The 16,934-nt window shown below is 36.5% G+C and overlaps 1 protein-coding gene across 20 annotated transcripts in view; it reads left to right on the forward strand.

The window, feature by feature from the left end:
- The window catches only part of MAPK10 (mitogen-activated protein kinase 10), a 441,743-nt gene that overhangs the window by 187,765 nt on the left and 237,044 nt on the right, over window positions 1-16,934 (forward strand). For all 20 annotated transcript variants that reach the window (XM_032498595.1, XM_032498590.1, XM_032498619.1 and 17 more), the window contains one exon: window positions 2,431-2,545. The gene's annotated coding sequence lies outside the window, so the exon portion shown is untranslated. The remainder of the gene's footprint in view (window positions 1-2,430; window positions 2,546-16,934) is intronic.

Below are 16,934 nucleotides of genomic sequence, written 5' to 3' on the forward strand. Positions count from 1 at the left end.
GAGACTACTGGGGGAGACGCTAATGCAGAAAGAACAGAATCCATTTGTTTCCTTAGCATATTAGATACATTGATTGCGTTACATAAGTCTAAGATGAGACATTGCTGCTGATTCAGATAAAAGATCATGCTGCATATTGATTGTTTGAGAGAGAAAATGTGATTTAGAATTGGAGCTTGGATTCTCAGAAATTTACCTGTCTGTACATATTTTCATAGCAAAGTTGTAAGGTTTTGACTAAAGATTTTTCAGTTTGAGTACATTTTATCCTTATAAGAAAAATCAAGGCAAAGAGGGGCAAAGTGGAAAATCTGTTATGGTTTAGATTCTACCCCCCCCCGCCTCATTTAATGGAAGAGAACTCTATTTCTAATTATGAATCTCAGTAGAAACTCTAAATGGAGACTTCAGATAATACTGAAAAATGCCTTGATCAAAAGAAAAATTTTTAGTTGGAAAGGGGACTGCAAGTTTATAATTTTGATAGAGGATTTTCTAGTTGAATTGACATTTTAGATTCATAATGAGTCACTATGGCCTTTCTCACTGATCTTATCCCTGGTGACTAGGAGATGTGAAACCCATAAGCTTATAGAACTAATGCTCCTAGAAATGGAAATTAAAGTTTTGAATGGAAGAAGAAAGGACTGAAGTTTGCTTAGAAGCGTTCCCAACCCGTAGCTGCTCCAAAACTCCATATGGTGTGCAAGTGTGAAGTGAAGTTCTACCCCAAGGCCATAAGGCATCTGCAGAGTACCCTGCTTGGTAATAAACAGGAGTTTTGCTATATTGTGTGTGTGTGTGTGTGTGTGTGTGTGTGTGAGCGCACGTGTGTGAGTACATGTGTGTATGTGTGAGAGAGAGAGCGAGGAAACAGGGTGATAACCCCCCCCACACACAACTCAGCAATGACTTAAATACACTAGGAATTCATCTTAGCAACTTGTCTTCATAGAAGTAAAACTGCCTCCTGGTTTTTGGATGTTAACCTGCCTGGGTGCTCCATGTGCTTCCTGAAAATGAGTTTCTTAAAGTAATTGTCCTCTTCTCATACATCGGAGATAGGATCTGAAAGTTTGACAGCGAGGTAAGGCTGAGGCCTGTGTATTTGGCATGTTTATTCAGTGTCTGTGCTTCCTCTGTCACAGCACTTACCACACACACTGCAGTAACTGCCTATTCCTGAGCTTCCTGTGTTCTCTACTGCATCATCTCTGTCAGGGACTGACTGTGTCTGCCTCGCACATAGTAGGGACACAGTCGATACTCCTTAGATGAATGTCTCCCAAGTACAGGGCTAAGTTCTACAGGTGAAAGAGTTTGGGAAGCTGTAACGCAGCATTTCTGCCATTTGGAGTTTATAATTGCTTATGGAGATGAGATTAATTAACAAAGATGGTGTATGATCAAGGGCCCGTATTCAATAAATATAATAGAGATTAGGAGAAGAAAGAAGCCCACTCCTCTGAGATGGCGGTAGGCCACATTGGGATGGTGGGGTTGGGCAGTGGTGGGGAGATGTGGTGAGGGAGGAATTCCAGCAGCAGTTGTAAGCACTTGGCCGGGAAAGGGACTCTTCCTTGAGGCAGAGAGGACGTTTATTTGGGGAATGGTGACCATACTTTCTAAACTAGAAATCAAAAGTTGTGGTTTGATAATGGGTAGAACATTCATCGGAAACTGGCATAGTCCTGGAGAATGTGGTCCACTATAATGTCGAAAATTAACAGTTGCAGATTGAAGTTACAGACCCACTTTTGTAACTGAATCAAATTATGGGAAAACATACATACATGCATCTCATTGTAGCTTCACACCAATTTGAGTTTAGTTTTATTATATCTCACATGCTTTAGAGATTTTCGAACTTCTCCACCTCCTATTATTCATAGCTTTTTAACCCGTTGTTCCATATGAACCCATTGCAGTTGATTTACAATGTTTCTTCCTTCCTTCCTTTGCTTTGTTTTCTTTTAATAATGGAGATACTGGGGATTGAACCCAAGACCTCGTGCATGCTAAGCATGTGCCCTACCACTAAGGTATAATACCCATCTCCAAACCCATTGTTCTTCTGTGAGAAGCATATTGTGCAAACATGTAACAGTGGAGCTGTCCCAGTTGAAGCTGAATAGGGTGCCTTCTATCACAAAACCAAAGCCATATCAACCAAGTTGACAATTACTAATTGGGCTTATGTTCAAATTTTAAAGTATCTAGCTATTTTGGTGTTGGTAACACCAAAGTCCTTGTGTTTGTGATAAATTTGAACAGAGTAAACTACCTTGAGATAGATGTTCTATTCCCTCTCTCTGCATCCTTCAACCCATAACTCTTTGTTTTTGTCAATGTTCTTATTTTCTAAATGCAGGTGAAATCCCCATTTAAATATTAAAATCAAACTTGACCCTGTTTTTGCTTTGATTTTAGGCTAACGTGAGAAATACCAACGGCAGGACCATCTCAGATCTTTGTTATGGCAACTCAGGCAAGAAGCTGTTGAATTAGAACCATTTCCTATAGATGAGAAACCATACAAGCAGTGGTGAGTTGCAAATTTAAAAATGTTCCTTGGCAGGAAACATGTGGTCTTGTAACCAATTTAAATATTGCATGTGATTTAGTGTATGGATCTGAAAAAATACTGCTCCAAATACTGCTCCAAATAATGTCAACTGAAGAAGTGAAAATCAATAAGACAGAATGTTTAACTGATAGTGTGATGCTACTAAAACCACATGTAGGAGCTTGACGTCTTTTCGTGCATGAGTGCATCATACAAAACCCTAAGTAAGATGGCTGCAATGAACAGTTTCATGTGGCTGAGTAACAGATGGGTAACAGTGTTTTTGCAACATAATTCTAGTTTTTACTGATTTGTCCCCTCTAGTAAAAGAATTGGTTCTGAGATATATTATAATGCTTAATTCCTTTTAGAAACACACACACACACACACACACACATATACATTCCTATATAAATATATAGGAGTATATATAAGAATGTATATAATATATACTAACATAACATTCAGATCTTTAGAAATAAGGGAAGATAAATCATAAAATTCAATTTATGGACATTTAGCCTACAAATTCTTTGCTTAATGAAAGCAGTATTAAAAATAGATCCAGTTGCTTTGCTAGTTGGAATAATTATAAAACTTTCTTGTTATTTTATAAAAATATCAGCACACACAGGCTGAATACATTTTTGAATCAAATACTTGATGCTTCAGAGTCACCAATGTCAATAATCAATAGACTCCAGCAGAAATAAACCAGTCATAATCTGTCAAACTATATTTTAAGAGAAATAGAGTATGACAGTCGTGCCTGTAAGACTCCAAAAGAAGCTGTTTTGAACTAGTGACCAATATTTCTCTTTCATTTATTTAGTGGCTTATGTAACTCTGGGTATGTAGGCTGCCCTATGAATTAATGCATTACCTATAACTGCAGAGGACTGATGAAATTAACCTTATATTTATTTCATACCGTGATTCTCATTACAGTCTGCTTACAATTATGTTGAGATCTCAGATATAATAGTCATCACTATGCTGTGCTTAATCAATATGTATTAAACAAGTGTTAGTTAGAAGGAGAATCATATGTAATTGCCAATAATTAACCATTTTGATTTAAAATAAGGGCGATTTTATGTGGCTGACCTTTGAGTTATGTGTCACTCCTAGTGTTGTAGAAAACATATATTGCTTCGTTTTAAATATGTATTCATTAAGGAAACATTTATTGCAAATCTGTGGTGTAAATATCATCCTTAGCTCTTGGGACAGATAAAAAAGAAGGTACCTGCCTTAATGGAGCTTTGTTTAAAGAATGTTGCACTTATAATAAAATATGCCATTAAAAAGGGAGTTGTTTCTAAAGAGTGTGGCACTCATCCACTGCTATTAAATGGGTAGACACAGGGTGCTAAAGAATGCACAGCAGAGGAGAGTCTAAGACAGACGGGATGGGGATTTGTCAAGGAAGGCTTCCATATTTTAGCTGAATGTTAAGGACAGAGATTAAGCTAGAAGAGGTTAGCTAGAAGAAGGGGAACAATGAGAACATTTTTCAAGGGCCCAGAGGCTTGAGAGAGCATGATTGGGGCACTAGATGTCATTTGCTGTGCTGGGCATAAATGCGGGTGGTAGAAATAAAGCTGAAGAGGGGTACAGGAGATACACCATGAAGGATCTTTTAGATAAAACTAAGGAGTTTGTATTTTATTCCAAAATAAGGAACCTTTGGAAGATTTTAAGTAGAATGACATAATTAAACTTATTTTCTAGTAGATGTCATGCACCTAAAAAGATTGTCTAAAACACATGCAGTTTAAAGGATAATTATCAAGCAAACCTCATATAACCACCATTTATATTAAGGAATAACTCCCAATAAGCCCTTTGTGCTTCCTTAAGATCATGTGCTTTTCCTTCCCCGCTAGGGGTAACCACCAACCAGTGCCCTACCTCTTGTCACACTCTTTCCCTTGCTTTTCTTTGCAAGTTTTCAATCTTGTAATCGTTACAGTATATATATATATATTCTTAGTCACCTGATTTCGCTAAACACTGTAAGATTCTTCTATGTTGATGCATATAGTTTATTCATGCAACTTGTATAATAATCTATACAAGTAGTATATAGTATATTATATAATTATATATTATATTATAAAATATGTTATATAGAATATATATATACTTGTATAGAATACTATCAAGTATGTATATTTTATACAGATATAAATAGTATTCTATTCAGTATATGAATATGCTGAAATTGACTCATCTGTTCCACTATTGATAGACATTTGGATTGTTTCTATATTACTTATTTGTGTGTGTGTGTATCAACCTGAGTTATTTATATATAAATATAATAAATAAATGTTAAATAAATGTATATATATCTAAATAACACTATTAAGTATATATATGATCCTTTTATGCATATAGATATTATTGCTCATAGATTCTAGTATACATATGTGAGTTTCTCTAGGATACATTTTAAGGAAAGGAACTACTGAGTTTTGGGGTACATGCACATTCAGTTTTTCTAAATAATGTCAAATATTTTTCCCAACTGGTTGCATCAATTTATATTGCCATCAGCAATACATAAGAAGCTCTTATATCCTCACTACCGCTTGGTTTTTAAGTTCTTTAAAGTTGCTAATCAGGTGGGCACCTAATTGTACTCATGGAAGTATTAATTTGCATTTTGCTGATTACTAATGAAGAAGACTATCTTTTCATTTTTTACTGGCCATTTGATCTTTTTTTGTAAAGTACCTGCTCAAGTATTTATGAGATTTATCCTTCAAAATAATAACTAGCATTTACTGAGCTCTTACTGTGCAATAGGCACTGGGCTAAGCACTTTACAAACATTTAATCTTCATATCATCCCTATAATTTATAGATAAGGGAACTTTAGGTTTAAAGAGGTTAAATAACTTGCTGACAATCACAACAAAGAAACAGTGGATTTCGCATTTAAGCCCAGGTCTTTCTGACTCCAGAATTCTTCAATTTTTTGAATAGTGTTTGGAAGAGGATTAGATTAGAGCTAAGGAGAACTTGTAAGGTGCTATTGCAGGAATCCAGCTGAAAAATAATAAGGGCATAAACCAAAGAATCATCAGGGTAGAACATAAGTACAAAGCAAGTGGACTCAGTAATGAACGTTGTGGGTGAAGAAGAGGGAAGATTTTAAAAGTCTCAAGTTTGAAGACTTGTTTGCTAGGTTGATTCAATATTAGTCACACAATGTACATTTATATTCCAGGTATTGTATTTAAGAATACATTTTATGACTCCTTGATTCAGTGAGACATAAATTTAATTCATAGGATTATAAAGTTTAGGATCTAAAAAGACCACAGTATTTATTTGCGTCAACTCTTTACTATTTTAAAATGTGGAACCTGGTGTGAAAAGAGGTTAAGTGGCTTGTTCAAGATCACATGTTACCATCAGATTAAGAATAGACCCTAAACTTGCAAAGATTGCAAAGAAAAGAAACTTGCCTGCTTTGAAAAAATTAATAATTTAAAGTAAAATCAACTTACTTTATCTCCCAAACATTTTTCATGCCACTTCCCTTTGAAATAAATCTATTGCTACTGCCAGAATTGCCCTCATCATCATTGTTAGCAGGTTTATTATTGTTATCATTAGTCTAGCATAGGATCTTCTTGCCCATTATTCTCCCAATGAAACCACCAGATCTGATTTGCAGTTGTTGCCATGTATCTGCCCTGCGTACTTTGATACGCTCCATTGCCTATGTAATAAATTCCCTTCTCCTTAAAATATACCATTCTGCCATCCACCTCCAATTTAGGAACTGATGATCTCTCCAATGGCCTGGGGACACCAACGTGCTTCAGTCTCATCACACACTCAAGTGCTTCTTACTTCTGTGATTTACTTCATACCGTCTATTCTGTCAGTAATCACCCCATCTATCCTTTACTTAGTCACTAGTCATCTTTTAAGACCTTTGTGTTTCAAAGAGTGGTCTGGGGACCAGGAACCTGGACATCATCTGAGAGATTGTCTTGATCAGAATTGCAACATCTCAAGTCCCACCGAGAACTACTGACTCAGAAGCTTTTGAACAAGATTCTCAGGTGATTTAAAGTTTGAGAGGCGCTGCTTAGGCTGACTTTGGACTTCGTTAGATGTTATCTCCTTCCAGAAACCTATTCTGACTCCTTCCATTAAGCATCCCTTCCTGGTGTTCTCACGGTAGCCAGTGCATGTCTCTCTCACTGCATTACCAGTGTTTTGTTAACTGTTTTTATGTCTGTCTCTCTACCTTAGACTGTGAATAATTTGAGCCAGATCTAATTATCTTTGACTTTTCCATGCCTAGCACACTTAGTATTACATGACTATTTGTTGAATGGTTAAAAGACAGAAGAAAAAGCAAGATGTGTGTGTGTGTGTGCGCGCGCACGCATGTGTATAGCAGAGGCAGGAAAAAGAAAATAACAAGGAGAAAAAAAGCATAGCCAAAGGGACTTTGTAGAGAAATAACTAGACTACGAAAGACATACGAGAAGTTGTATGTCTGAATATGACCTGTAAAGCAGCCTGACAGAGAGTCTACAATCTTATTTAAGTAGATAAGGTGATAAATATGAATATTGTTTGCAAAATCCTTCAGAAGCAGTGATTACCTTAATTTCTCATATAATAGTATGGTTATGTTATTGTGGTTGAGTAAATTTTGCCAAAATTTGTTTTACTTTATTAAACAAAGTGTCTTACCTGTCCTTTTAACTAGTCAGAGACTGTTTGGAATATTGTGTGAAAGAGGAGAGAGGATGCTGGTTGGTTTTGAAGTTGCACAGGAGACAGAATTAAGAGGCCACTGAGTAGAAGTAAGCACTGTATATAATGGGACTTTCTGGTGATTAAAATTATTTGTCAGTCTGTGCTTTTTGAAAAGTAGAAAACTTGCCAGCATTGCAAGTATTTAACTATTTTCATGGTCAACCAAATATCAAGAACTTTTTAGAGATGCTGCTACTTTATATGAGGGATTGAACTAAGTGACCTCTAAGGTCTAAGGTCTGTATGAATTATGTGTCTGTATTTGTTCAAAGAGGTGCAGGAAGATGAGAGTTATAATAAAGATTATAATAGTGGATAACATTTATTGAGTGATTTCTTTGTGCCATGCACTGTTCAAAGCACTTTGCATGCACTGATTTGTTTAATCGTCCCTGAAATCCTACTAAGCATTTACATGTCATGAGGCTGAAACATTGGAGGTTTAGTAACTTGACCTAGGTCATGCAACTAGTGGTGGTAAACCCAAGGAATCCAATTCTGGAGCACTTCCTCTTTTATTACCATATGGTATCCTTCTCAGAATTAAAGGTAAAAGTTGGACCTGAATGGAGCCTTAAACACTAATGTGATTTGAATTCCAGGTAATAGGAAGAACAGGGACTTTAAGAAATCATAACAACATAAAGTAAAAAGATGTAGAAATGAGCATAACAAGTTTGTGGAACCAAAAGTCTTACAAATGGGATGAAACAGAGAATAGATTTATCATTATAGGGCTGCTCTGTTTGGCTTCTCAGTGGGCTGCAAGTTACTCAGATGGGAAACTAAATCCTTAGGTTTATTTAACCTTAGTAAGATCAACATAAGTAACCCTTGTATTGTATACAATTTTAAAGGCTTTTCACTGTTTGGTGGTACCTTAGGCTATCTCTTAGAAGATAGATTTGGGACTTCCATTGTTTGAGAGGTCCCAAGTAATTTGATGTCAGATCAGGAAAATAATAATCTTTTCCTGGAGCTTATTTGAAGAATAAGTCAGTATAAATTTTAGGATATTTCAGATTCTTCATAAAGAATTCTCTGTATTCTGATAAACAGTATAAGAGAACTATTACTAAAATAAAAGTATGAGATATTAATGAAGATTTGATTAACATAAATCTTCTCAGCTTATTGGGAAATTGAGTCTACAGTTTAACAGCATTCATTACATGTAATAATATATTATTTATAATGTAGATACCAGAAATGATAGATGCCAGATGTTTTGAAGTTTTCTTTCTAGTTGTACTTTCGGAAGGTCTAGTTGGTTTTTTGGTGCTTTAAATCCTTAAGGCCCACTTTCAAATGCCTTTAAGTTTGAGAATGAATAACCTTGACGGTATTATCTTTACAAAGTCATTAATAAATCTTAAGAATCAACATAATCCTGCTTTGGAATTTAGTTTATTAAGATTTAAAGATATCATACCCTCCCTTTCCCCACTCCGTAAAGGAAAAGATTGAATAAAATGTATTCGGGAAAAACTATGTGAAATAGTGGGTAGGAAACAATTAGTTTAAGCTGTTTTTCATTCTTTATGAATTTCAGCCAAATATATCATGTCAGGTGTCTGTTGACTATCCTCTTGCCAATCAGGGTTCAGGTCAGCAGTGTGGAAGGTGGCAGGCAATCAGACCTCACATGCTGACTTTTTTCCTAGTCTTGTTCCTAAGTATAGATGTCTGACTCTGTGTTATGATCTAAGGAGCCAAAACACCCTCTGGTCCTCAACTCTCTCTGCTTCTGAACCTGATACAGTGTGTGAAATTTCCCACTTACTCCTTTGGTTGAAGACTGTTCCTATTAAAATAGAAATGTTATGAGGTAAATTGGTTGGCTAGCTAGCCTGATAAACTAACTTGAGTTAAGGTATGAATTGGCGATAATGGGTTTTGAATCTAGGTAATATCCACACTTGGATAAATGTCTTAATGCATTAACACAGAAGACTAAAGAAGTGCGATGTATGGGAAAGAGTTTTATAGGAAGGGAATCAAGACTGGTCTGAAAGAGAGTGCTTTGTAGGGGTTTAGTAGATTATTTAAACTTTTCACTGTATTGTCTCTGGAAAAGGAAGAGGACTTGATGTTGGATTCTCATTGCAGCTTTGTCATGAATTAATATTCCTTTGGGCAAGTCCTAACCTAGCTGAGTTTCAACTGTGTGTGTGAGGGAGTTGCGATAGATGATATTTAAATTTCTCTTTAACTCTAAAAATTGTATGGATTAAATTGTACAGATTGAATTAAAGCATGGGATAATAATGCCCAAAAGGCCAGGCCAAGTGGAGTACCTTTGTGATGGTAGCCTTGGCCAGTGAAGGGGCTTCATGGGGATGAAACGCAGCTTCACAGACAGGTAAAGGGGAAGATAGGCCAGATGGAGGCTTAGAAGGGCCTGGAGGACAGACTTGCCTATTCCCAGTTTTGCTTTGGCCCTCTCCCTTTTGTTAGCTTTAGCTTAATTCTACCCATTCTCACTCTAAATCTGGAGATACCATATTTTAGTTATAGGAAGTCACTTCTCATTACTGAGACTTGACATATCCATAAGGAAGATGGTTTATGTGTGGGCAACATTTGACTGCATCTATTTTACATATTTTTATCTTTATTAAAATTATCCTCTGCTATTGAAGGACTGGTCTGCACAAATGTTTTTTCACTGATCTATTTATGAGAGGAGTTTTAAAAATCTGACTTTAAAAATCATGATTTCTAAGCTGTATCGAAATTTACCAACACACTAGGTGAAACTATTGACATCTTAATCACCTTGGATGTCACATCAATACAACACAATTCACATGAAGGTTAAGATATTTTCAATGGGTGGATTACTATGGTCATCTCTGAAGAATGAGTAAGACACAGCTCTTCCTTTTTTCCCCTCCCTCTCTCCTTTTCTTCTTTCTTTTTTATCTGTTCCTCCCTCCTACCATCTCTCCTTCCCTTCTTTCCTTCCTTCCTTCCTTCTTCAAATATTCACTGGCTACCTCCTCTGTGCTAGATACTGCCACATCAAAAATAAATTCATCTGACACATTGGACAGAGAGTTCCTTTAACAGAGGCTGAGTTCAGGGAGCAGTGCAAATGACTCAGCCACCACCCACACATTCTCGACTGGGGCGCCACAGAATGACATGAGTCCCAGTTCTCCCAGGCAGCAATTCTCAGACTTTGTGGTCTCATGATTCCTTTATACAACTTAAAATTATTGAGAAACCTGAAGAACTTCTGTTTATGTGGGTTATATCCATTGGTATTTACCATATCAGAAATTAAGATACAAATTTGAAATAGATAATTAAGAATTAGCAACAGTGAGCCTGTTACATATGATAAATAAAATAATGTATCTTTTAATGAAAACTGCTTTTTATAAACCAAAAATAATTGTGACAAAGTATTACATTTCTGCAAATCTATTTAATGACTGGCTTCATGGAAAACCCCTGAATTCTCTTATCTACTTATGCCTTCAGTCTGCTATTATATCATACAACATGCAGCCTCTGGAGGGCTCTACTGTACATTTGAGAGAAAATGAGAGTGGAAGTGGCCAACTATGTCTTAATAGTATTTGGAGTTAGTTTTGACTCAGGGACCCCCCTGAAAATGTCCTGGGGACCTTCAGGGTATCTGTTTACTATACTTTGAGAACCACTTGTAAAAAGCATCGCTTATAATGTGATAAATTAACATCTCTTTTATGCATATAGAATGGTACTATTCTCAGAAAAATAGAGAAAATAGTGTGTTTGATCATTCAGAGGAGGAACCCTAGACAAGAAAAGTCTGTAAGATTGTAGCTTCCACAAAGGCAGAGATCTATTTCTCTTTTTTACCTATTAGCTGTCACAGGGCCTGATATATTGTTGACTCTGTGAATCTCAATGATGGAACATTCTAGTAAGACATGTACTTTCATAAGTCACGATAACCCTAGGTGGAATATGGTGAGTGCTACAAATAATGTTAAATGGGTCTTGTGGAGTTGGAGGGAGCACCCATTTTCCACTGAGGTTTTAGAAGGGATTCATGGAAGAAACAGGATCAGAGTGGAACTGTGAAGATGATTTTAGTAGTCAGTGTTGGAGTTGGAAAGGCTACTTCTAGAAGAGGGAACAGAATGAGCAAAGAGAAGCGTGGACTTGGGTTCAGAAGTTTAGGCTTGGGTGACCGAGACACAGAGGAGATGGTAGTCAGAGATATGGCTGGAAAAATAGACTGAGGTTCTCAGTGCTCTAGGAAGGAATCTGGGTCTGTTTCCACAGATAGTGGAGAGCTCCTGCTGTTTTCTGATCAAGTTTAAGAAAATGAATACGGTAGCAATAACGAGAGTAGTTTGGAGAGGGGAGAGAATGGAGGCCAGCTGAGCTATTAGGAGGGGGGCGCTGAGAATCCAGCATGGAGAAGAGTTAGTAAGAATCAGTGGAGAAGGATCCAGTAGATAAAGAAGGCCTCCGCTTCGGTAGTTTGGAGTAAGAAGTTGCAAAAGAGATAGGGCTTCAGTCAGTAAGGAAGGGGAATGCCAGATTCTTTATGATTTCATTGTAGACCCAGCCACAGTATTACTGAGCAGTTATACAGAAGTCCTTGGACTTTGGTTTCTCCATATGTAAAATGCAGCAATGGGTTGCTTGCCAATTTGTGTCACAAGAGTTCATGCAAAGATTAACGAGCTCTTTGGCAGAAAGGCACTCTATTAATCTAAGCCATCAATAATAAAAATGAGAATGTTTGCCAGATGCTTTTGCTCCTATGTTGAAGGCTGCTATGCAAATAAGAAATACTGCTTGGAACTATTGTCACTGTTAATGATAGTAAAGTCATTACCATGAAATGCCTACACAGCAAACTTACTCTCTGTCAATTCCAAAGTGGGAAGATGAAACCAGGCATGGAAGTCCATTCCATTTTGTTTACTATGAATCTTGCTTATTGTAAACTATTTTCCTGGTTAGGAGGGACATCATTTTAAGAGTATTTGAATTTCACTGAATCTCATTACTTCCATCACTCTATTCTGGTCAGGTTTTTCATCACTATCAGAGGCCTCATTATCCTGACTTCTCTGTGCAGGTAGAGGTGGTACTACTTGATATGTGCATCTGTGTTCTTGTTAATTGTGGCCACTTCTATTAATTTAACACACAGCTTTATAGCATGGTGGTCAAGCATGTAAACTCCAAAGTTAGACCATCTGGTTTAAACCCAAATTCTATTATCTCACTTGAGATCCTGGTTAATTCACATAATCTCTGAAGGAAACAGATGTTTCCTTATCTGTAAAAATAGTGCTAATAAAGATGGTGATCTTGTGAGGTTGTTGTGAGTGTATGAATGTAGAACACAAGGCATAAGGTACTCAGTAACTGCCAGGTTTTATTCTGTTTTTCGTCAAATTTATTACTGTTATCATCAACATGTCTTCTTCTTTAATCAGGTTCCTGTTCCATTCCTTGTTAATTCATTATTTGTTTACTGGTAGTTAATTTGTGACCATACAATTGATCAGCAGCTTTTTCTTTATTTAGAATAAACTTTTTGAGGAATCCCCCAAATCTTAAATTTTATTCATTATTTTATATATATATATATATATATATATATGTACACACACACATATATATGTACATATGTATATATATGTATGTTATATTCCTGCCAGGCTTTCCCTTGCCTAGCAAATCAGGTATTTAATTCTGCTGTGAGTATAAAGGATCCAGTAACTTGTTCTAACCATCTAACTGGTATTATTTCCCATGGCACATTGTTATCCTCCCACACAACCATCTTGTAAAGAAAATTTGCTGGCCATCTTCCTTCTTGACTCTTGTATTTTATTCAATCTTTTCCCAAGGTCTGTAACAGTATGTTTCTGTCCTTGCTATCAATCATGTCTCTCTGGACTTCTAAAGGCACCTTCTCATATTAACTCAAACCCTTTGAGGCCCATTGTAACATACACCAAACCCTTAATACATAATGTTGAAGCTCAGTGAGTGTTTGGAGCTACAACCAAACCTGTGCTCTGCTCACTAAACCAAAACTCATTTTTATAATTTGCATGAATATCTCAAGAATTGTTGGACTGCTGTGCCCCTGCTCAGCACCCAATCAGTTGTTACCCATTACTATTGATACACAATGCTTATAAATTCCTGTGAGTTTCGGCTGAATATATCATTGACAGATTCTCCCCTTGTCTTAGTTGCATGGGTGACTGAGTATTTATCCACCATCTCTCTCTGCATTGTCTCTAACTTCCATGGGGCAGAAACCAGAGGAAGGCAATGGTCTTGCTTCCTATGAAAAGTTGATCCTTATTTGCTGATAGTGAATCTGTTCGAATTGTAGAGGACAGAATGAAAATGACTACTGAAAATAGCTGCTATTAGAGGTGGGATGATGACTGCGTAGTGAGGCAAATCAGAATATATTAGCATTTAATCAATTCTTTCTTTTATGATTCTAAAGTTGAGTATCAGCCTTAATCATTCTGGTTTAGAAGTTGTTTAGCTAGATATACCAGGAGGGAGTTTCCTTTTTGAAAATTGTCATACTCCATCTGATATTAGGTCACTGAAGTTTAAATTTAACACCTCAGCTTTACACATCTTTCAATATGAGGTTTACCTGCTTTAGCCATCTGCTGATTTTGTGATCTTGGCTGTGTTAACCAATGCCTGATTTCTTGGTTTTCTCACTTGTAAAATAGGAACAATAAATGTATGTGTCTCATAGGGTAGTTCTGAAAATTTCACTTAATTTTTTGCAAGAGATGTAAGATAGAAGAGATTTAAAGTTATTAGAACAGTGCCTGGGACGGAGCAAACTTCAGTACCCATTAGCAAGTATTATTTATTACCCATCTGAAGTAGCATGGTGGTTTAGAACTTGATTCTGGAATCAGACTTTTGGACTTGAGTCCTAACTCTGTCGCTTACTGCCTGGGTAATTTTGGAGCCCTTCATGACTTCTCTGAACCTCTGTTTCATTTATAATTGGGACAGTAACAGTACCTACTTAACAAGGTTTATGTAAGGAATAAATGGAAATCACTTAGCATAATTTTCACTGACTATTAGATATTATTTTTATAATCCTTATGACATGAATTATATAGTAATCATAGTAGTAAATGCTTATAGAGAACTTACTGTGAGCCAGGCAATATCCCAAGTACATTACACATATTGCCTCATTTATTCTTCACAATACCTTACGGTAAGGTAGGTACTATTATCATGCTCCTTTTACAGATGAACAAATTGTGGCGCAGAGAGGTCAAGCAACATGTTCAAGGTCCCAGAGTTAGTGAGTGGCGGAGCAGAATCTGTACTCTTCCACATTACACTTTATTGCCTCTTGGGAAAAATAAAGAAAAATGTTGACTACAATGTCTGAAGAGTGAAATTAGACTGTTGGGCTAATGATTGAAGCTCTCACTGTGTCCTGTCCTCTTTCAAACCCTTAATGAACTCATCTACAAAACAGAAACAGACTCGCAGATGTAGTAAACAAACTTATGGTTACTGGGGGTAAGGGAGTGGGAAGGGATAAATTGGGAGTTCAAAATTTTCAAATACTAATTACTATATATAAACTAGGTAAACAAGTTTCTTCAGTATAGCACAGGGAACTATATTCAGTATCTTATAGTAGTCTCTAATGAAAAAGAATATGAAAAGGAATGTATGTATGTATATGTATGACTGAACTATTATTCTGTACACCAGAAACTGACACAACATTGTGAACTAACTATACTGCAATAAAAAAGTTAAAAAAAAAAAAAGAAATAGTATTTAACATTAAATTAAAACCAAAAAACCCTAAATCTATTCATGTGGTCAGTTAAACCCGGTTAAAATGAAGATTGATAAGTAGCTCTGGGGAAGAAGAGAAGGTGAGGCAGTTCGCAATAGGGGAAACTGAAGTCTCTGTGCTTGAGGATGGAAGGGAAGCCTCCAGTCCTCTGGCCTCAGATAAGCTCCTATTGTCCTGGGATGAGGTGAGAGGACCGGGTTTACGTGAAGACTTCTGCTCTGATTTAGCTCCAACTTCTCCCCTTTCCTGCTACTTACTTCAGTCATTGCACGGCTCTGTCTGAAGCCCCAGGCAATCACATACATTTACTATTTATTTATTTATAAAGAAAATAAATGTGATTTTATTCTACTTTGTGGTGCATATGTCCCTGGTGAGCCGACCTTTGTCCTGGGCTGCAACCCTGCTTTTCTACTCCATGGAACAGAATAGTGCCTGACTGCGGGGGACAGTGTCAAAGGGCTTTTTGGCTTTCAAGTCATACAGATCAGGTACTAATTCCCAGTATGACACTGGGCAATTAGTTAGCAACTTGAAGACTTGGTTTCCTTATCTGTGAAGTGGTCATGTTTTACATAGCCATAGTTTTTGAGGGAATTGAATGTAAAACATTTTAGTATGGTATCTGGCTAAAGCAGGGAATTACATTTTATTATTGTTATCATAACTCTAAAACTTTTGAAAAAGATTTGTTTGCTTTGGCTCATTACCAAGCAGTTTCATATAGAAATAACTAAAGAAACTCAGTTATTATCATGGCAAATGCCCTGGGGCACTTTTAATAAAATAAAATAAATTTTATAATAAAATAATGCCATTTGCAGCAACACGGATGAAACTGGAAAATGTCACTCTAAGTGAAGTAGGCCAGAAAGAGAAAGAAAAATACCACATGATACCACTTTTATGTGGAATCTCAAAAAAAAAAAAAAAAAAAAAAGACGAACTTATTTACAAAACAGAAACAGATTCACAGACATAGAAAACAAACTTACGGTTACCCGGGGAAGAAGAGGGTGGGAAGGGATAAATTGATAGTTTGAGATTTGCAGATACTAATGTATATATAATAGATAAACAGCAAGTTCATACTGTACAGCACAGGGAACCATATTCAATACCTTGTCGTGACCTATGGTGAAGAAGAACATGAGAACAAGTGTATGCATGTTCCTGTGTGACTGAAGTATTGTGCTGTACTCCAGAAATTGACACAACATTGTAAACTGACTGTGCTTCAATAAAAATATATTAAACAATAAAATAAATCTTATGTTCATCCTCATTAGCATGTATGCTCTGGGATGACACCCCTCTCCACCCAGGTTTGGGGAAAGCAAGCTGTGAAAAGGGGATAGGGTTGGGAAGTGCAAGAAAAAAGTGGGTCTAGAAAATAATACTCTGCTGTTTATATAAGTGAGATAATGTATGTGGACGTGCTTTGCAGATTCTCAACTTCTTTGCAAATATAAGATTAAAAAAAATTTCTGTAGAAATTCTGACAAGAAAAAAAGTATGGAATTAGTTGAGTCAACAAAGGCAGGGAGCAGAAGTCTTGCATGATGTGCTAAGGAAAGTACGATTGGGTTGGAGGAAATCAGAATTTGAGCAATTGGATTATTAGAAAAAGGCATGTAGATAGATCTTGGAAAAGTATATATGATAAGGATAAATTAACCAGTCTGATAGTGTTTGAATATTTTGGTAAATCAGTAGGGGTTTGAGTGCCAGGT

This window comes from Camelus ferus, chromosome 2 (assembly GCF_009834535.1).
Source record: "Camelus ferus isolate YT-003-E chromosome 2, BCGSAC_Cfer_1.0, whole genome shotgun sequence".
Taxonomy (NCBI): Eukaryota; Metazoa; Chordata; class Mammalia; order Artiodactyla; family Camelidae; genus Camelus; species Camelus ferus.